The sequence below is a fragment of the Grammomys surdaster genome, unplaced genomic scaffold (genome assembly GCF_004785775.1).
Source record: "Grammomys surdaster isolate TR1022 unplaced genomic scaffold, NIH_TR_1.0 125818, whole genome shotgun sequence".
Taxonomy (NCBI): domain Eukaryota; kingdom Metazoa; phylum Chordata; class Mammalia; order Rodentia; family Muridae; genus Grammomys; species Grammomys surdaster.
In genome coordinates, this window is record NW_021620648.1 from 1,106,327 (window position 1) to 1,128,012 (window position 21,686).

General features: G+C 44.7%; 1 protein-coding gene across 1 annotated transcript in view; it reads left to right on the top strand.

Moving 5' to 3' along the window:
• The first annotated feature begins 13,948 nt into the window (after nucleotides 1-13,948).
• The window catches only part of Slc38a4 (solute carrier family 38 member 4), a 54,975-nt gene continuing 47,237 nt past the window's right edge, over nucleotides 13,949-21,686 (top strand). Inside the window, exon 1 of the mRNA XM_028789326.1 lies at nucleotides 13,949-14,097. The gene's annotated coding sequence lies outside the window, so the exon portion shown is untranslated. The remainder of the gene's footprint in view (nucleotides 14,098-21,686) is intronic.

Consider the following 21,686-nt stretch of genomic DNA (forward strand, 5'->3'; position numbering starts at 1 on the left):
GGTCTGCTGGTGTTTGGGGAGATGTTCTGAGTACCCCCTTTAGACATTCTCAAAAAGTAATCGAAAGTGCTTTAAAAGAGAAGAAAGTTCCTTGTGTACTTAGGTTGAAAAATTTGCATACACATATGTTCATAAGTTAAATTATATGGTTAAGTCTTTCTATACCATACAAAACTACCGTCACCTATTTTATATACCATATAAAAGTACCAGCCTACATTCAATTTAAGCTTAGACGCAGGCAAAATGTTATGCATTAGAATAACTGGACAGTACAGCGTTTTAAGCGGCATTTAAACGTTTAAGATGCCTTTGTTGTGATTCGTATGGCAAGGTGCTAATAAAATTTCAGTTTTCATGAAGAATCTCCAGTATGAGGTTGTTCTAACCAAAGTTCAGTTGGTTATTTAACGTCTTCCACACTATCAAGACTCTTCCGTCTGTCGTTGAAATAGCCAAAAGCAATACACACTAATTTCATTGACCGCACAACACAGCCGTTCTCGGAAAGGGAACATGGAAATGAGCACTTTTCTTGCGACTAATCAGGGTTCTGTTTTCTTCAAGGTCATTTCCTCATTGGGCTGACGTCATGAGAGGCAATCTTCCCTTTGGAGCTCAGGTCACGACTTGCACAGGCAGCAGCTGGACAGCTGGACGCTATGGTTCCCACCCCGCTCCGACAGGCTCCCTCTTCACTCAAGGCTGTCTCTTGAAGATGCCAAAAACCAGTGTCACCTCAGTCTAGGTGAACCCCACCTTCAGGGCTCCCTCCTTCAGTCACTTGGATTCTCAGAGCTGACAGTGGGTTGTTTTCTTTTTTTAAAAAATATTTTTTTTATTTATTTATTTATTTATTATATGTATGTATGTATGTATGTATGTATGTATGTATGTATGTACACTGTTGTTGTCTTCAGACACACCAGAAGAGGGCATCGGATCCCATTACAGATGGTTGTGAGCCACCATGTGGTTGCTGGAAATTGAACTCAGGACCTCTGGAAGAGCAGTCAGTGCTTTTAACCACTAAGCCACCTCTCCAGCCCAATAATTTTTTTTTTTCGAGACAGGGTTTCTCTGTGTCCTGGAACTCACTCTGTAGACCAGGCTGGCCTCGAACTCAGAAATCCGCCTGCCTCTGCCTCCCAAGTGCTAGGACTAAAGGTGTGCGCCACCACCGTCCGGCTGGTTGTTTTCTTTATAGTTTTCTTCTGTCCAAATCCTTTCTCTGTTAGCTTGCCCTGAACCCAAGTATTCTTGAAGGTACCAGCATCTTCCCCTAGACCCCTGTTCCCAATGCCATAATCAGAGGGCCACATGATGAAACACCCGGTTACAGCATTCCTCTACTGTCTCATTCCACCCATTAGAACTTCTGAGTTCATCCTAGAGGCAAGACCCATAAGTCATACCCCCTGCTAGAGCCTGGAGCTCACTCATAATGTAGCACAATATTACCAGATCCTTCTGGTTCAGCGTCTACCTCCACCCTAACTCTCCTTCCCTCAAATTTACTTCCTCTGGGGTGAGCCTGGACTAGATACTCTTATTCTCAGTGGGAACAAGAGGCACTTAGGAGCCTGTTACCGTCTGTATGTTGCTGGAGGCTCACTCTGCAGACTTTAATTCCTTAGGCCTAGGGCAAAAGTGAGGAATGGTTTATGCTCGTCTTCAGCCAGGGAGGGAGCTTTTCAGAACTGTGGCTTGTTAGGCCAGTTGGCCCCAGCATGCCGAGTGAAATTGGTGAACCTGATCTCAGGAGGGTCTGTGATAACTTAGTGAGAGACAGAAGGATTTCTTAGCATAAACAGGAATGAACCCCGGACACCAAGAACCCGGGTTAAGCCTTGATCATTCACTATTGTTGTGAGGGTCTTTGGAAAGGACGGGGGTGGACTCCCGAACAGGCCCTGGCAATAGTGGTGCTACTTTTAAGAATCATGGTGTAACTATCCGACATGCAGGATACTGATATGCTACCCCTATGAAAGGGTCCTTTGACCCACGAAGGGGTCGTGACCTACAGGTTGAGAACAGTTGTCTTGGTTGATGGTGGTGTGGTGATGTGTGTAATTAAACTACATACTCAAAGGCCACGGTCCAAATTATTAGTCAAGCAGTTCCTTCAGGATGGAGTCCTGGGGTTTTACTGCCCTAAATATTCTATCTATCTAAAGGAAAGTGGGTTTGTGATAAGATGAGAAAGGGGTGGCTTTGTTTAGGGGTAGAGATTCCACATCTGGGCAGCATAAAGCAGGCCATTTCATTTGATATTTGAGTGGAATAATCTCTCTCCTCCCTCCTTCTCTGCCCCAAAACACGAGGGCCTCTCAAACACCAGAACCAGCAGGGTAAGCTCCACACGAGACAAGGAAGAAATTAGTTCACCGAGACTCAGTAGCCCGTGTTGGTTCAAACTTCAAGAACAGCAGCTATCAACCTGTGGGCTGAGACCCCGTGGGGGTTGAATGACCCTTTCACAGGGCTTACCTAAGACCACGGAGAAACACAGAGATTTACATTACGATTCATCACAGTAGCAAATCACAGTTATAAAGTAGCAATGAAAATAACGTTACGGTTGGGGGTCACCACAACAGGAGGAACTGTATTAAAGGGTCGCAGGGTTAGGAAGGTTGGGAACCACCAGTCTCAAGTCTGACACTGGACAGCCCATCTCAGGCATTTTAAAATACAGTACAATTTAAGGGGGAAAGTTTCCTGGTATAGCACAACCCCATGTGCGTGAAGAGGCATAATTTCAGAACCTTCTCTAAGTGCACATTATTTCGGGCATAAAGGCAGGCAGATGGGTTCTGAAGATAGACGTCATCTTAAGGGCCTAGGGGGGATCCAGTGTGGTCTTGGTCATGCATTTAGTCCAGAGGTCATCGGGGCTGTAATCACCTCCAGTCCCAGCTGCGGGAGCTGGGGGTAGCCAGGTATGATCTGGCCCTACAGATAGCGCAGAGGTTGCCCAGGTGATTGGCTACCTCCATTCCCAGCCTTTAGGGCAGAAAACAGGTTATACGTCTTTTTCCAGGCAGCCCTGCATGTGTTTAACATTCCTGGTCTCCCTAGCGCTATCTGTGATCAAAACCTTTGTGCTCTCAACATTCCTTCGTTCCCTCCCACTGTCCCCTAGTATGGGGTATGGGGTGTGTGGTGCGTATGTGTGTGTGTTGGCCAGAGGTCAATCTCGGTTGTGTTTCTCAGTCACACTCTCCCTTGTTTTTTTGAGATAGGGTTTCCTGTTCAATATGGAGCCTACCAATTCAGTCGCACTGGCTGACCAGCGAATCCCAGGCTCCTGCTGTCGTTTTGCCTCCCCAACCTTGGAATTTCCAACAATACCTGGTGTTGCGTGTGGGTGTTCAGGATGAGGCAAACACTTTCCTGACTGAGCCGTCTCCCTGAGCCTGGAATAAACTTTCTCACCTTGTAAGAGTGGATAGGACAAGTGATTAGGCGTGCTGGGATCCGAACAGGCCATTTAAGCTAGAAGTTAGGATAGTGTCCCAATGTCACATTTCATTTGATGTGCTTCTCTACCAAACAGCAATCTAAGCTGTGTGAAGGGTGTGTATAGCCAATGAGTAGGACCCTGTATCATTAGATCATCTCAAAGGGAGAGCCTAGGAGGCAGAGGGGTGAGCTAATGGAGAGAAGGAAGACAGAAACCAATGAAGATGGTTCCGATTATAATCAGATACCGAAACGTCAGCCACCTTGACACTTGCTGATCTATTCTGTTGAATAGGAACGGTCAAGTCTATCTGATAGGGTCCCCACCTTGTCCCCCAGTTCCTACAAATTCAATGGGCAGCATGGACATTGGTTTCATTACAAGCTACAAGCAGAGCCACGAGCTGAGGTATGACTTTGTCCTTTACTCATTAAATATTGCAGTATCTTGCAACACACCTTTCCTAACGCACAACATGCTGCAATATGTCAGCACGGGTTTCAGAACAGACACGGGGCTGACTGTCAATCACAGTTGCAAACCAACCTTCTCATGGTTTTGCTCACTCGTTTAAGGTTTAAAGGAATCTCCCTCTGCTCTGCATGCCATATCCTTCTTAAAACTTGAATACCCAGGGTCTCCACATCAGACCAAATTCAGTCAGGCTCTCTCCAGGCTGAACTCCTTGTGGTACATTGAGGTAAAAAGTTCTCCTTCTTGTATTTTTTTTATATCAATAGAAGATTCTCTATCAGGGAGAATCCCCCTCCCCCCTCTCAACCCAACACACACACCAGTGAGATAGTTTCTTCTCAGATGGCAAGAGAACCACCTGATAGTGAACCATGATGCTCAATGTGACAAGGCCACCTGGGCCGGAAGGCAGAAATGAAACCAGAGTCTCTCTTTTACCCTCTTTGAAAACATGTGCTTGCCAGGATCTGGGGTGAGTGAAGAGAGGGCTCCCGCCATCTCAAGAGCACTATCCAGACCAAGCTATCTCTCACAGGCCTGTAAGCACGCCTGAGCTACAGCTAGGTGAGCAAGTCAAACAGCCTCACCCCATCTGCCATTTTTTCCCCTTAGTGAAATTTTCCTCCAGTGTGGTTGTGTCTCCATACTCGTGTCTGTGTCACACTTTGACGAAAATACTTTCTCCTACCAAATTACAACCTCCACAAAGACAGGGCTGTGCCTGTTCACATCTGTCTTCTCATCCCTGTTCATTAGGAGGCATCCAATCAAAGTCTGTCAAATAGTGTGGTTTTGGGGGAGGGGGTCACAACACACAAATCTAGGGATATTTATAGGGAGAGTCTGGAAGAGAATGACTCCCTTGATGGAAGGCAGCACCCAAAAGACGAGACCTACTCACAGGATGTGCAATCCCGCTTTAATTGTTTACTTCCGGCCAAGAGCATTCTTCTCAGATGCCCCACTCCCCAAGCTTGCCACAGGCACAGAGCCATGAATTTATGGGCTCTTGAAGGCTGGCCTGGTAGGATGACAGAGACCAGACCAGCCTTGTGCTGTCCTTTCCCTAACAGCTATGTAAGAGGTGAGGCTGAAAGAACACTGGCCTCTGGGGAAACAGAATAGGGAATTCTGGTGGGTCGGTTGCTGTTGCAAGGAGGGGTACAGAGGCAATTCTTTGAGTTTTGTATAGTCTAGGTGATTTCCCCCTTCCTACTGAAATGGTAAAAGCCCCCCAATACCCTCCAACCATGAAACCACAGTGGCACTGACATGTGACTCGGGCTTCAACGGTGAGAAATGAGGCAAAGTTGACAGGTGGAACCCATAGCAAGGGTTTCCAGGAAGAGGGGACAGCTCAAGAAACACTGAGCTGTGGAAAGCTACTGGCCTCAGGAAGCTAGGGGCCAGTGAGAGCTTTAGAACACCAGCAGTTAGGATACAAATGGTGGATGGCCCGAGGGTCAGAGCTAGAAAGGAGAGTGAAGGTCTTGGTCGGCTGACAGTTTGGTTGTCTGCACATAGAGTCGCTTACAGGCTTTTGAATGGAGCCATTTTAACAGGTGAAGCTTTACACAGTGTGAGCAGACCCCAGCTCCTTCTTTCTTCTTTCTCCAACACCCACGGTTTCTTTCCCTTCATCAGTAGGTGAGCTGACGCTGTCTGAAAAAGGGCCTATTCCAGGCAAGCGGTATCAACAATTTTTGTCTGTTTTTTTCTTTTCAGAAAAATTAAGTCTCTAGAATGTAACTACTTTGTCCCTGTGGGGTGACCATAAAATTAGGGAAGAGGATGTCTCCTCCAGAGCCAGAGAATAATCTCACGCTAAACCGAAATTCGTGTCAGAGTGTGGTCCTGCAAGGAGCATCACAGGACTCGTCCCTGAACTTCCTGACCCTTCAGACACTGGTTTCCATGACCCCGGAGGAACCAGATCACTGCAGCATGGCCTTTCATGGTCAGCTCTTCACAGCAGAGAGAGAACAGGCTTATCAGTTGCCTCTCGCTTCTCCACATCAACCTGAGACCTTCCACAACGCCGTTGAAGTATGGTCCCCACAAAAGATGAGCAGGTTTCACTTAAATCAGAATGCCAATGCTTTAAAGATGAATTTCCCTCTGCCCTTAACCTGATTCATATTCACAGCCTATATAAATGAATAACACAATTACACCAGGCAATGAGCCATAACTTTTGATTTTTTTTTTTTTTTTTTTTTGGTGCTAGCTAAGGTGCAGATGCCAAGAACTGATTAAGTAAAGAGTTTATTTACAAGTTGGCTGGAGAGATGACTCGATTTAAAAAAAAAAGATTTATTTAATTTATTTAATGTATGTAAATATATTGTACCCTCCAGAAGAGGGCACAGGATCCTATTACAGATGGTTGTGAGCCACCATATGGTTGCTGGGAGTTGAACTCAAGATCTCTAGAAGAACAGTCAGTGCTCTTAACTGCCGAGCCATCTCTCCAGCCCCATGACTTGATGTTTAAGAGCACTTGCTGCTCTCGCAGAGGACCCGAGTCTGATTTCCAGCACTTCTCACGTGGTGGTTCACAACTTCCTGCAATCGTAGTTCCGGGGGATCCAACAACATCTTCTGGCTTGAGAGCACCAGGCATGGCCACGCTAGGCATCTGTGCAGGCAGAATTCCCATACACACAAAATAAATAATTAAAATAAATTAAAAAAAGAACAAGAAAGGGAAGGTGGAGACTAGGATTTTTGTTTTTTACAAGTTGGGCGGTTACACGCGCCTTGGTCATGAGCTGCTGGCATGAAGGAGCTATTTACCCTCAGCTGTGTCTTCACCCTCCACCAGTGTTCTGTTTACAGGCCTGCCTTTGTTTCTCCTGTGTCTCAGGTTAGGCCGTTCTGACCTGTTAGCGCCTTACTATACTACTTATACTTTCTTAAAGTATAAAAGAAACAATGGAGGAATACCATAGTATAAATAAACCCCAATTTCAACAAGCTGAAGGGGACTTTAAAATTATTCTGTTATATATATTTATATAAATTAAAGATTCTAACTTCACAAAATATGAACTTCTTGCCGGGAGAAACCAAAAAGGTGTATATCATATTTGATCAGGATTGCTTACCTACTCTCATGAAACTAAATATTTCTTAAATATTGTGGGTTTTTTTTGGGGGGGGGGAGCTACAAGATCATGCTACGGTAGAAGTTATATGTTGTGCTACCCTGTTGTTGAACTGTTTTGTATAATCTGAGGTATGTGTGTGTGTGTGTGTGTGTGTGAGAGAGAGAGAGAGAGAGAGAGAGAGAGAGAGAGAGAGAGAGAGACAGAGACACAGAGAGATCGAGCACTAATGGAACATTTTGCGCGTTCCTTACTAGCATGCAGACGTTTCTGTTGTTACATTGTTTGAGTTCTGAAGTACCGCCATGTCCTAGTATTGTTCTAACACAGGAGCTACAAAATGAGGGGAGCTAGATGTCCTTCCTGAGGACAGACAGCGAGACGCAGCTCTTCATTAATTTACATTCGGCGTGTGAGAGTTCAAAAAGGTCTGTCTGCGTCCCTGGTGGGTCTGTTAAACCTTTGGAGGCTGATTCTCCATTGGTGAAGCCAAAAAAAAGAGCAGCAGCTTTTCTTAAACAAACACGAGCTTTCTTTGAAGCGAAGACTATGCTTAGTATCAGAAAATGGTTTTATCAGAAAACGGTCCCGTATACGTATACATAATTTTTCCTTAAGATCTTCTTAACAAGCAGAGAATGTAGTTTATTACAGCTTCGTTTATACTCGGAATTATATTTAAATTAGGACCCCAGGAGAGAATTACAGGGAAGGTTCACAAGCAAGTGGAAGCAGGGTTGCCCTTGTTTTGTATAAAGTGATTTTTTTACTGTGACCACCATGTTCTATTTGTTTGCATCCTCTTCTTTATGTGGTGACAGACAGCCTTGTAGTCCGTGCAAAGACTATTGAACAACTCTACAATGAACAATTTTACCTACTTAAAGAGATGGGTAAATCCTGCAAACAGGAAAATCCCCCAAAATAAAGACACTTCTCAGTCAAACAAACTCTTTGGTAACAAGGGCGGGTGGAAGGGGCCCTCCATTGCTCTCCTGAGCTCCAAGCTTCCCTCTAAGAGGACAGCTGGACAGCTAGACTCCACCTGGAAAGATGTTTCAGTTGACAGATCAGGTTCCTGCAATGCTATTGGTAGTTAAACTGAAAGGGAGGGTCCTCAAGGAAACGGATCGAGATGCTGCCCCCTATCACAGGATGGAAATTTCCACTCTTTAGGAAGCCAAAAGAAAGAAGGAAGGGTCTCTCAGTCTAACCCTTGCCGCCACATCCATTGGATTCCAATCCGAAGAGGTTAGAAAGAGAGGCGGGTGAGTGAAATGCGGTATATTTTTCTCTTAAAAAGTCTCAGCGTGGAAATGTAGGGCTGGATCCTAACCTACTTGGGCATGTGTGTGTGTGTGTGTTTGCGTGTGTGTTCGCGTGTTTTCGCGCGCGCGCGCGCGGCGCGTGGGGACAAGCGCACGTGGGACATACAGGTCTTGAAACTGTGTAGGGTCAGAATTTGTTGGTTGTACCTTAGAACTATAGGCTAACTGGATTATCCCAGTGACTAGAAATAAAAGCACACCAGGCCAGGCGGAGGGGATAGGGCTTATCTGGAGGTTCCTTTTCCTACTGTGCCTGCGTGGCCAGCTCCAGAGACCGGGTGTGGGCTTGCCTACGGGAGGTCCATTGGCCTTACAAAGAGGGTCGCACCCTTCGTAGGAGCTGGCGCCTCACCGTTGGGGGACCGTACCCACAAGGTATTATCCGAGTCGCTGGAAGCGTGCCTGTGACCCCCTCCCTCGGAGGGTGGTGGGGGAACGCGGGTTCAGGGTTTAAAATAGACTCGCGGTCTCTTGATAGCTGATATTTCCTGACCACGAGCATGCTCGCTCAAGCTGTTGAATTTCCTTACTCTGAGTGAGTAGATCGAAACGCTCCGGAGTGTCTAAGGGTTAGGGCCTCCAAGAGAGTCCCAAGATCCTGGAGCAAAGTGAGAATTTGATTTATATTCCACATGGTGGGGTCGGGACCGGCGGCGCCCGATTGCTCGATCGCTCGATCGCACGATCGCTGGATCGCTCGTTCGCTCGTTCGCTCAATCGCCCGTAGGCGCCGAAATCCCCGCAGTAGGGTGGGGGTCTTGGGCGTGAATGGAGGACTTCAGAGAATAGGGAAGCCAACCAAGTTGTAGTTGGGAGGAGACAGCTTGGTCTACAAGAAGCAACTTTTCTCACGCGGGGACGGACAGCTGGAACGACACAGGTGGCTCTTCGGCTCTTGGGGTGGGGATCGGGTTGGGTGGGGTTCGGACTTTCGTGGTGAGTTACAGGGAAAGGCGGATAGAACCACTCTTCCATGGACACCAGAGCCTACGATGCTTCAGCACTGCTGACCCAGTTGGAGGAAGAGGTACGAGCTGAACCTGAGACCTAGGCGACAAAACGGATCCCTGGGTGGTTGCCACACGCCTAGAGGGAGTTTTGAAGCTCCGGCTGTGCCGGGAGATCGGAGCTCTCCGAAAAGCTGGCGCTTGATGTTTGGTTCTCATTATGTGTGTACGGTGAAAGGATAAATCAGGGTTTCTCAATTTCCCTAGTGCGCTCAGACCCTTTAATATAGTTCCTCATGCCGTGGTGAACCCCCAGCCGTAAAATCATTCCATCTCTACTTCATAACTATAATTTTGCTACTGTCACAAATCAACTATAATTTTGCTACTGTCACGAGTCGTAATGTAACTCCCTGATAAGCAAGCAGGATATTTGATATGAATCCCCAGTGAAAGCATGCTTAGATCCTCCAAAGAGGTCGGGACCCACAGGTTCCTCCTTGTCTCCTTAAAGACAGTAAACCGGGAAGGAAGAAAACAGAAAGATACTACCATGTATGTGTCATGGTAGGATAGGAGCCATGGGAGAAGCGGAAAAACAGAATCACTTTCACATGATCATAAACCTTCCTGTGGCCCACCTCTTATTTATGTAGTGACCTAATTCCACTCATTCATTCCAGAGTCATCGCACGACACTGGCTTGCAGGAAATGTTAGGTTTTTTGTTTGTTTGTTTGTTTTTTAAAATCTGTCTCCCCTGACACTTCACACAGAGCAGAGCAAATTCTATGTGATCACAAATGTTTGTTGAATAATGGATTAGTCTAGTGGAAGATAATTAAGTAAACCAGTACGTTCTACATCAGAATTTGCTTTATTAAACGGGGTGGGGTTTAAGTGTGTTAAGTAGTGTCACAAGAATAGGTGATTCCTTTGTTTGATATTTATTTATTTATTTATTTATTTGAGACAGGGTTTCTCTGTGTAGCCCTGGCTATCCTGGAATTCACTCTGTAGACCAGGCTGGCCTCCAAACTCAAAGATCAGCCTGCCTCTGCCTCCTGAGTGCTGGTATTAAAGGCATGTGCCGCCACTGCCCAACAATATGAGGTGATTCTTAAGCGAGGTTTTGAAGCGGAAGTAGGAGTTGGCCAGGTGAGGAGTAAAAGGAGGTGAGGAGGGAAATGGTAGCAAACCTCCCAGGATGAGCAGGAGAGAGGAGCCACTTCAGGATCTAAGCATGGTGTTCGGGGTAGAGTTACCTCTGGGGAGAGAGGAAGGTTCAGAGTCCTCTGCAAGTTACCTCTGCCCTCTCTTGAATTAAGTGAGGGCTGATGTGTAGTCACCAAAAACAAGTGGCTAAATCTGAAAATTAGGAAAATACTTTTATGGGTCCATCACTTTATGATGGGCGTCATAGTAGCAGGCACCACCTCAGGTGGGAAGATGAAGTTCTGCAGTGTCCTCAGAGGGAGGCCCCGTGTTATTTTTCTGGTTGTCTGAGGAATCTGTTTTAGCATAAATATCTATAAAAAGATTTCTCAACAAATGCTTTGTGTATAGAGAATTGGAGGGAGTTTTCTGTCCTGATTTTAATTTTTCGTGGTTTTTCTCGTTTACTTCAGTACTCAACACACAAGCCGCAGTATAAAAATATTACCATTTTTATATTTAAATATATGAATATATTTATAAATAATATTCACATATTAATATAATATTAACATTATAAGTATGTATAAATAATATTTAAACTGCAGTGAAGTGGGGATTTGAGTGGCAGGCAGTATGACTTGCCATCTGGCCACATCCATAGACGTTCATGGCAGGCCTGCTTACGGCTTTTCAAACTATATTTTGAAAATTAACTTCCAACGTCAATCCTAAGGGGCCTTTTGTATGAGTTTAGCTTTTTCACCAAGGGTTCGAGAATCATCCCGTGCCTCCACCACATCCACACTTGTAAGCTCTTTAGTGGGGAGGGTAGTAGGAAGGAATTCAGAGTTGGTGAAGCATGCAGACACTCTGAGATGTTAGACAACACACTTTCGGAGTAAGTCTTTGAGCAGGATTCTTCCTCTTTGATTCAGGATAGAGGCATATGCCTCAGCGGATCATAAGGAGTAAGCAACTTATTCCTTGTGGAATGTTTAGGCTGATGTCTGGTGTACCCTCCGCACTCGGCATAAGATAGCTGTTATTAACGATGCTATTGCTTTAACTACCTGTAACAATATTTGAGATGTTTAAATGCTGACAGGTATTTCTGTTTGGTGGATCCATGGATATGTATTGGTAAGTGGGCAGGTGTGCATGATGCCTGGAGGCCAAGCGTCCATGTTGGATGCCTTTCTCTCTCGTGAGCCACTTTAGTCTTTGAGATAGTATCTCAGTGAAACCAGACTGGCGTCACTGGCTGGCCAGGAGATCTGGGCATCTGTCTGGTTTTTTTTTTGTTTTTGTTTTTTTCTGTCTCCAGTGATAGAGCCATGAACAGGTTCTGCAGGCCCAGCTTTTACACAGGTGCTGGGAATATGACCTCAGGCCCATTCCTCTCTGGAGCCAGCCCATTAAGAGATAAAGAGAGAGAGAGACAGAGAGACAGAAACAGAGAGACAGAGACAGATTGTGTGTATGTGCTTTTTTTATTTGTTCTCTTTTGTTTTGTTTCCAGATGGGGTTTCTCTGTGTACCCCTGGCTGTCCTGGAATTTACTCTGAAGACCAGACTGGCCTTGAACTCAGAGATCTGCCTGCCTCTGCCTCCCCAGCGTTGGGATTAAAGGTGGGCATCACCACTACTGTGGGTGTATTTGGTTTTGATAGCATGTTTTTTTTTTTCGTTTGTTTTTTGTTTTGTTTTTTACTGTGTTTTCTGACTTTTCCTGAGGAAATGTGGAAAATGTCTACTTGTCTCAGATAAGCACCAATGACGGAGCTAAGCAAGCATTTCATCCCAGTCTCCCCGAGGGAACCAGTGAGCTCACTGAGATGAGTCACTAATCAGAGGGTGCTTACAGGATTCTGAGGAAAGATAATCACATACCACAAAGCCCACCCTGGCGTCAATGAGGTGGCCTCCCGCACTATGGCTGGAGCTCCCTGTTCAACTTGCTGGCAGTTCTACTGAAGAGTCTCCTGTCAGCAAACGCTTACTTCTTGGTATAATCTGGGGCAGAAGTTTTGTAAATCTTTTAGCTTTCTGAGCTTCCTCGGCCTTAAAGTTCTGTTAGTTTCTGAAACCTTGTAAGACTTCCTCTTCCCTCCTGGGGAGAATATTTCAGTTCTGAGGGATAAGCTACACCCACCACCACCACCACCACCACCACCACCACCACCACCACCACCACCACAACCAACACCAAAACCCAAAAACCAAAATCAAAACCAAAACCAACCAAACAAAAAACTACCACAACTGAAATGAAGAAAATTATGGAGTAAAGAAGGAAAGAATGAGTCTCGTTGTGGGACAGTCTGGTCTCTGGATGCTGCCATTCCCTGAATGACGCAAAGGCGGTGTGAACTGTGTGCTAGCCTCCCCCCCCCCATCTTGATAAATCACGAGTCTGTCATTCAAACGGATGTTGTCTGCAGCTCCTCAGTGTTCTCTTATTTTTGGGTCTTGTTGACTAGTGTCCTGCATTGTCCCACACATTCCAGACACTTGGTACACGTTTGTTGAACGAACAAAGAAAAGGAAACTCCTCCCTTTCCTTCTCCCCCTCTTCCTCCTCCTCCCCCTTCCTCTTCCTCCCCCCTCTTCTTCCTCCCCCTCCTCCTCCCCCTCTTCTCCTCCTTCTCCTTTTCTCCTCCTCCTTCCCTTTTCTCCTCCCCTTCCTCCTCCCCTTCCTCCTCCTTCTTCTTCTCCTGCCAGTATTTGTTTTTCAAATAAACACTTCTGTGTTTAGCTCTCGAAGGTCTGGGTATTGCCGACGACAGTCAGTGTGTGGGTCTATAAGCTACAGTCGTTACATCTGGTTTGGGAGTTCGAGCCCAAGGCTGTTGGCAGTCTGAGCTTTAGGAGCTCATGGCTGGGCTGTGTCACGTGGGTGTTCTGGATTCACTCTATGGCTCTTCTGTTTTGTACTAGAGTGACCTTGGGCAAGTTGGCCTGACCGCTTCACTGTTCATCTGTGAAACCAGAGAACACACTGGTTCCTGCATCACGGGCCCCATGGGAAGCAAATGATTCCACATTTGCAAAGCACTTGGAGTCCTACACGAGGCTTTGTAACACTTGGGCTGTGGAAGATGAAAGAGATTTGAGTTTTCCAGTTCCGTGTAACAGTAGTTCACACCTTATAGATGATAGGGATGCTGCACTGAGCCTGGGAAACACTGGGCGGGATGTTTGCACCCCGCTCTCTGTAGTCAGCCATGGCTGAGACTTCGGCGTGCGGAGCCATTGAGAGTCTTGGCTCTGTCTTACTTTGCTCCTGAACTTTCCACCGGCCCAGCGTGCCGGCTGTTTATCCTGTCCTTTTTACCCTGCGTCATTCGCTCCTTTTACGTGGCCTGCTCCTCAGGACAAGGACTTTGCCCTTTGTTTTGGCATCATTTTATAACACCGGGCACGTTCCGGGTGCTATAAAATGTTGAAGAAGAAAAGGGAAAAACTGACAATTCACCTGGAGGTAGCTTGTGCCTACGGCTGCTTGCGGGACTGCTGCTGGAGCTCCAGCAGCCCCTGGGATGTCCAGGAGTCTAGCATGAGGCTCCGGGTGGAACAGGAGGACCAAACTCGCTGGCGGTGAAACTGCATACACAGGTTCGCCAGATACTTTCACTATGACTGGGTGCCTCAAAGAGAGGGGCCAGCAGGGGTGAGGGAGGGGGCAGCAAATTTGACAGTGCAGTGTGGGAAAGATCTGCAAAGGGGAGTGGGTGAGGGAGGCATTCACTGGGCACCAAGGCTGGAAACTCCTGCCCTAGGTGGTGTACACACACAGGCTTGGCCTTATTTGTCCACAAAAGAGGGACCTGTTGTACCTATGCAGGGCCTCCCTAAAAGCTGTGTGACCGGCCTGACCTTTGCCATTATGTAATGTCACCTAAGGGTTAGAGTTTCCAGCTGGGCTTTGTGGATGCTGCAAAAGCATCCAGTTGTTATAGTATTAGCCAGACAGAACTGCTTTGTGCTAGTCCAGGATGCACTGACTTTGCTCTGGCTTTCCGAGGAGTTTTGTCCTAACAGCACACTTTAGAAACACGTCAGACACTTTATTATCTCGTGAGTTGTTTTGCTATCATTTAATTATGCTTTCTACAGAGGGGAGTCCGTACCCTTCTGGGAGTTCTCTATAGTGATAGATTTACACAAGCTTGAGCAAATAGGACAGAGAGGGCTGGGTATCTTCCTCAGATTTCCCTTGGAACCATTTTTCCCCTCCTGTCTCATGCCCTCTCCCTCCCATCTGATGCTAGGGATTGAAGAGAGGGTCACCTGAATTAAGGCTCAGCACGGGACCACCAGAGCGCATCGTCAGCTCCTGGTTTTCTGTAGTAGTTGCGTCTGACACATTCTAACACAGCATCAAAACCAGGAACCTGGTATTGGCTGATGGGTGTGGTCCCTGTGTTATTTTATCATGCACATATATGTGTGCGACTGTAACCAGTCAAGATACAGAACTTGCATGGCCACCATCTTAGATGTGACCTAGGCTGACCCTTTATTATGAAGTCCGTCTCTTGGTTCCTGTCCCTGTGAACTAGGTATTTTCTGTGACTTATGTTCTTTACGAGGGTCTCGCATAAATGGAATCATCCTATATGCTTCTTTTGAGATTGATTTATTCTACTCTCTGTACTGCTCTTCAGACCCATTCAAATTGGTAGAGAAACCAGTAGTCTTGTCTTTTCTCATTGCTAAACAATACCCTAGGTACTTCACATAGTGACACATTTAAAAAAAAATTCTGTGACCATTCTTGTTTAGCACACTAGTGGAGTGAGTGTGTGGGTGTATGTGTGTGTATATGTGTGTCTCTGTGTCTATGTGTTTGTTTCTGTGTACCTCTGTGTATGTGTGTATCTGTGTATATCTGTCTCTCTCTGTGTGTATGTATCTGTGTGTCTCTATGTCTACATGTCTGTGTGTGTCTGTATGTGCATCAATGTATATGTGTCTATGTCTCTCTGTGTATATGTATCTGTATGTGTCTATGTCTACATCGTGTGTGTGTGCATGCGCTCAGGAGACCCTCAACCTGTAGCAGACTAGTTACCTCAGTCCCATAATCTTCTGCAGTGAACACCTGTGTTAAGTCAGGGACTGAGTATTGGTTTCTTGTATCTTGTGCTCAGCCCTTTACTTTCTGGACTAATGATGACAGTCATTCGGGAGACATGATATGAGAAGCAAATATATCCATCACACTTCCGAATATTGCACACTTCTTTTTTTTTAATTTTAGTACTTTGTTTGTTTGTTTGTTTGTTTGTTTGTTTTGGAACATGATGGGAAGGGTGTTTTGTGTTTCTTTAAAGAAAAGAAATTTTCTGAAGTAAATGTGAAATTTCTTAGCATAGACAAAGGCCAAGTGTAGGCTGTCAAAATACTTTGTGGTACTGTCTTGATATCCACACTTTGAGGAAGAACACAAAATAATGATGGTTTTCATGACTCTTCACACCAGAATTCCTTCATAATTGAAACTTCCTAAACCTGGGAGTTAAAGTCAACCTCAGCCAAGCGTATGTTGTTTTGGCAATAGTGGGCTCAATCATCTGGTTCTATTCCTCCTGTTAGGACCCCAACTTTTCTCCCTGAAGTCAAAGCACTCTCCCCACTGACACCCCCTCCACTGCCCAAGCTCTTGTTCCAAGCTCCCAGTTCTGACCCCTACACCACAGAGGCATAGACCATACTGTCTGCATAGTGACTGTTATGGTTTGGATCCTAATATCCACCCTCCACCCTGGAAGATCCAGGTGCTAACAGCTTTGTTGAAACCTGTTGGGACTATGTCTGTTGGTAGAACCTTTCTAGGAGGTGGGCCTGTCTTGGGTAGTTTGGACACTTGGACAGAAGTTGATTAATGATGCAGTGTTCAACACAAAGTAGGCACCCGAAGACAAATCCGTGTGACATCTGCTTCTCCACCCTTATGGGCGTGTGTCATTCAAATCTTTCTGAGCATCAGTTGCCTAGCTTATACGTTAAGGTAATAGTAATTCCCCCCAAAATGGGGAGGACTATAGATTTACCCAGCAGTAATACTGTCATTGTCATTTTTTTTTGTGTGATTTCTTTAGTTATAAGGACTTTTCAGCTCTCTTGATCTCTTGCCTCTAGCTTCTCTCTGTCCCCTCAGCCTCTTCCCTCCCCTTCCCCCTCTCTCCACATGGTCATGGCCGGCCTCTACTCTACTTTTCTTCTTCTTCTTCTTCTTCTTCTTCTTCTTCTTCTTCTTCTTCTTCTTCTTCTTCCCCCCCCCCTCTCTCTCTGTCTCTCTGCTTCTACTACTCTCTTGGCTCCTCTCCCCATGCCCTGAATAAACTTTATTCTATGCTAAAAAAAAAAAAAAAAAAAAAAAAAAAAAAAAAAAAAAGGACTTTTCAACTGAGGAGGCCATTTTTAACAGGTTATGGCCCTGAAAGGAGATACAGACCCCAGATCTTGACTATTAGGCCTTTGGTGTTTGCCTCTCCATCATTAGAGGGAATGGGGCCTTTCCAGATTTACCAATAGAAAACGTTGCTCATGCATAGACATTAAGAAAAAAAGTATCTTCCTTTTTTAGGTCTTAAAAGATATGCATGGCATGATGCACCTTGAATTTTGGATAAGCAGTAAATTATAGCTGGATTCAATAACAAGCAAGCTAGACTCTGGCTTCCGCCAGCAGTGAAGAACCATAGAAAAGTGAAATGTCGCCAGGCAATGGTGGCACACGCCTTTAATCCCAGCACTTGCGAGGCAGAGGCAGGCAGATTTCTGAGTCTGAGGCCAACCTGGTCTACAGAGTGAGTTTCAGGACAGCCAGGGCTACACAGAGAAACCCTGTCTTGAAAAACAAACAAACAAAAAAAGAAGAAGAAGAAGAAGAAAAGTGAATGTCTCTTCACTGGGCTGACTGGTTTCAGCCACAAAATACCAAATGATGTTTTCTAGTACGAATGATACTTCCCTACCAATTGGTTGCATTTCATGGAGCACAATTTCAACCAATTTCAGGGTGTCTCTATTAGTGCTCTGCCTGGTGACACTAAATGACCCCTTTCATGCTCTGAGCTACAGAACTAAAGGTGGTTTGTTTAGGTCACGGCATACATTTAAACAAAGCTGTGGTACTTTAACCATCAGAGGAGAAACTGAGGAGGAGGCTAACGTCACAGTTTCTAACTCAACCCTTGAGTAACTTCTCTTTAAGTGACAGGAAATCTGTGCTTACACGTATGTCAATGTAACATCTTCCCAAGAAGCCCTTAAACTCTAGCTACTGAATGGGGTTCACTTGGATATATATGAATTTCACAATGCCATCATTACTGTGTGTGTGTTTTGTGTGTGTGTGTGTGTGTATGTGTGTGTGTGTGTGTGTGTGTGTGTGTGAGATGTGCTTAAGTGTGGAGGTGAAAGGACTCTGAGGACATGTGTCTCTCCTCTCCAACTCTTAGGGATTGAGTTTGGGTTGCCAGGCTCCTGCAGCGAGCACCTTACTTGCTGAGCTATCTCTCTGGCCCTCGTGATCTTATATATAGAAAAAAAAAATCCTTAAGACTCCACAAAAAGTGTTACAACTAGTAAATAATTTCCATGATGTTACAGCTTAAAAAGTCAGCTTACGAACATCAGTTGTTAATCACACTACACAGGTAATATCCCAAAAGGAGTTCAACACCAACCACTCACCCTCAAAACCACACTTCAGCAAAGTATTTAGGCATAAAGTTGCAATAGAAAACTATAAAACACTGATGACAAGAATTGCAGATGACAAATAGGTATAAACATATCATGATTTCATGGATGGGAAGCTTCATGTCACTAAAACATTCATAGGACTCAAAGTAACAGTCAAGACTGGCCCTCTCAAAGTCCCATTTACTTAAAACGAAATAACAACAACAAAAAACTAAAACCAAAAACCAATTAGAAAAACAACCCTGAAATTCATGTGGTACCACAGAAGATTCAAAATAGCCAAAGTGACCTTCAGAAAGAATAAAAATAGAGACATACTTCTTGCTTTTGAAACACATTAGAAAGCTTAAGTAGTTAAAGCTATGTGATGTTGGCCATGCGGATAGCTGCATAGAACAGACTAGAACAGAGATCTCAGAGTTCAATCAGTGCAGTGTGGTCCATTGATGCTCAACGTGACTGATCCTGATACACACCAGGAGAAAAAGATTGCCCCTTCAATAAATCGTGTGGGGGAAAATTGGTAACTACACAGTAAACAATAAAATTGTGTTCTCATCTTATAGCACACACACACACACATGCAATACCTTTAAAATGGCTTAAAAACATGGCCATAAGGCATAAAAATATCATCTTAGAAGAAAGCATAGGTTGGAGGGTTTTTGACATTGGCCTGGTAATGACATCAGAAGCACAGTGAGACGATATTAGCTTCATTGTACAGCAAAAGAAATGGGGGAATGGGTACTGTAGAATGGGAGAAAATGTTTGCAAACTACATATCTCTAAAAGAAATAATCCAACCATAAATGAATCAAAGGCTTGGAGATCATTCTCTGAGGGAGGCGCACAGGAGGCCAGTAGCGCCATAAGATGCTGACCTACCTACCCATCAAGAAAACACAGAAATATAATAACCAGTCAGAACAGCAACTCAGAAGAGAACCGAGAAGATGGCAGGTCCCGTCGAGAAAATGGAGTCATTGCTGCTCCTGCTGATATGAAAACAGCACAGGGGTTCCACCGGCATTAAAAAGTGGTCTACCATGTTACCTGGCACCCCCACTTCTTGGTTATTTATTCCAAAGAATTGAAATCATAATCTCAGACAGGTAGCTGTACCCTCGTTTCATGGCAGAGATGGTCACTCTCACCAAATTACAGGATAACCTGTTTGTCCCTGGACGGGTGGATGGTGGAAGAAAATATGTCATGGGGTACAATTAAGTCTTTTTCAGGCTGTGACGATGTAGAGGGTACTGTGCTAAGGGAAACACACCCAGTTGTCTGAGGCGAGTCGAACAGATTCCATTTGTCCGAGATCACTAAAATAGCTCAAGACAAAGGTGCCATAATATACTAGCGGGTTACTAGAGAATATGGGGAGTGGAAGTTGGGGGGCACCATCAACTGATAGAACGTTTGAGCCATGCAAGACTCCAAAGCTGTCCAGCCTTGCATCTGCAGAACTCTCTAAGAAGAATTAAAATATTGTAGCTCTTGTTTGATGTTACCAAAAATTCAGATAGTTCTTTCAAACATCATCCAGATATCCCTGATATTCATTCACACCCAGCTCCACCCTTTGTTTGAGTCAGAATTCAAGCAGGGCTCACGTACATGTCTAAGAGTAAAGAACTTGCATTCCTCACCTGCAAGCCTAGCTGTTTTGCCTAAAAGCACGTCAGACTTCGAAGTCAGCTTGTTTTACACAGAGACGGGGAAACGGTTTGGGATGCGTGAGACTGTGACTCACACACAGTCGGCTCCCAGGTTTGGTTGCAGCTTATACTTAAGTTGAGATGCTTTTGGTTGAAGGTTTCAGAGATATAACAGTTGCTCAGGGGTAAGACCTCAGGCTTCGTCTCGGTTGGAGAGGAAAGAGCAGTCGTGTTGCAGAAGGGTGGCCATCTTTGACCTGAGATGCCAGTTTTTCACATCCCAAATAAAAGATCTGCCTTGAGAGGCAAAGGAATAAAAATCCACTTAAATTTGGGACTAGTAGGTTAATTAAAAGTTTTCTAGAAGTTTCTTCATGTTAAGCAACCAATTTAGTCATGTTCTTGAGTTCACACCTAGACAGAGAGCAAGCAAGAGATAACAGCTTTAATCTAGAAGAGCAGTATAGCACCAGGGGCTGAGGATGTGGACCAATGGAAGAATGCTTGTCTAGCATATCAAAAGCCCTAGGTCCAACCTTATCACAGAAAGCAGAAAGACTATGGATAACAAGACCACACCCAAGAGTGTCCCTGAATGTGCACATGAGCTTTGAATTGTTGGAGCTCTGGGTGAGACAGACCAGCACAAGATGGAAAAGTAAACCATTTGTATTTATTATTGCCATATTAAAGTATGTAAAAAAAAAAGACTCATTCTACGATTCTAGTCTTTCAGGAATGACGGTTGCTTCCTTCTAAGCCACTCAAAAAATATTCAGAATGAAAACTAAAGGTATCTCTCCTGATGAGACGAATACCCTCCTCCACACACATACATACCCGTGTTTTAATTTCCATCTTTGTGAAGTCTCTTGTAAATCATCAGAAAAATAATACATTCACGAAAATACACATTTTTTAAAAAAATGAATCCCTTATTCTTCACCAAAATAGAATTGGGGGGGGGACAAAACCCCAAAACTACAGCAGTAATGTGTCCAAGCAGAAGTGAAGGGGTCAGACTCTGTGGCCCGTGGGACTTGGTGGGCTCATAAAAAGATGGAGCTGAACCACCTGACCTGACAGCAATGAAGAAAAAAAGATTTTCCCTTGATAATTTAGAAGAATTTTCCTGTACCTGTTCTTAGAAATATAATGGAGTCTTTTTTTAATCTCTTCAAGTTTTACCTTTAGCAAATAATAGAGAATAGTAGGCAAAAAAAAAAAAAAAAAAAAAAAAAGACATTCTGTTTTGTTTCTCACTAAAATGAGTCACTAGCCCAGACCAGGGGACTACTCTAGCTGTGTGCTCTTTATCACGGTCTAGATGCACTTAACACTAAGATTCTGTTTGTTAAAAATAACGAAAATGGTAACTATAATACAAATTTAATGATCATATGGTCTGATAGTAAATCACTACACATTTCTATCCTGACAGATGTCTGGTTTGCATGTATCAACTAAAACGTGCTAGTATGTTTCTTTAAAAAATATCCCTCTTATCTTAGAAGCACGAAGGTTTGAGTTCCTGAAGTTGCTACGGCAAGTTCATACATTTTGCTAAATACCAGGCCAGAGTAAACAGACATGACAGAAGCCAGAGCTGTGCCACAGATAGTCAGCATGTGGTACAAAGATCCCTTACAAATATAGTTTTTTTCAACCTATAAAAGGTTAGTTGTTCAAGAAGCCAATCAGGTCAATGGCTGGGTATTTTAAGGGCTCATTGGGGAAGCCATTTGTCCCAATGTCTGTTAACATTCTAAGTCAAAACTCGGGGAGTGATTCATGAAACGCTGGCCCCAAAGCCTGGGAATTAAA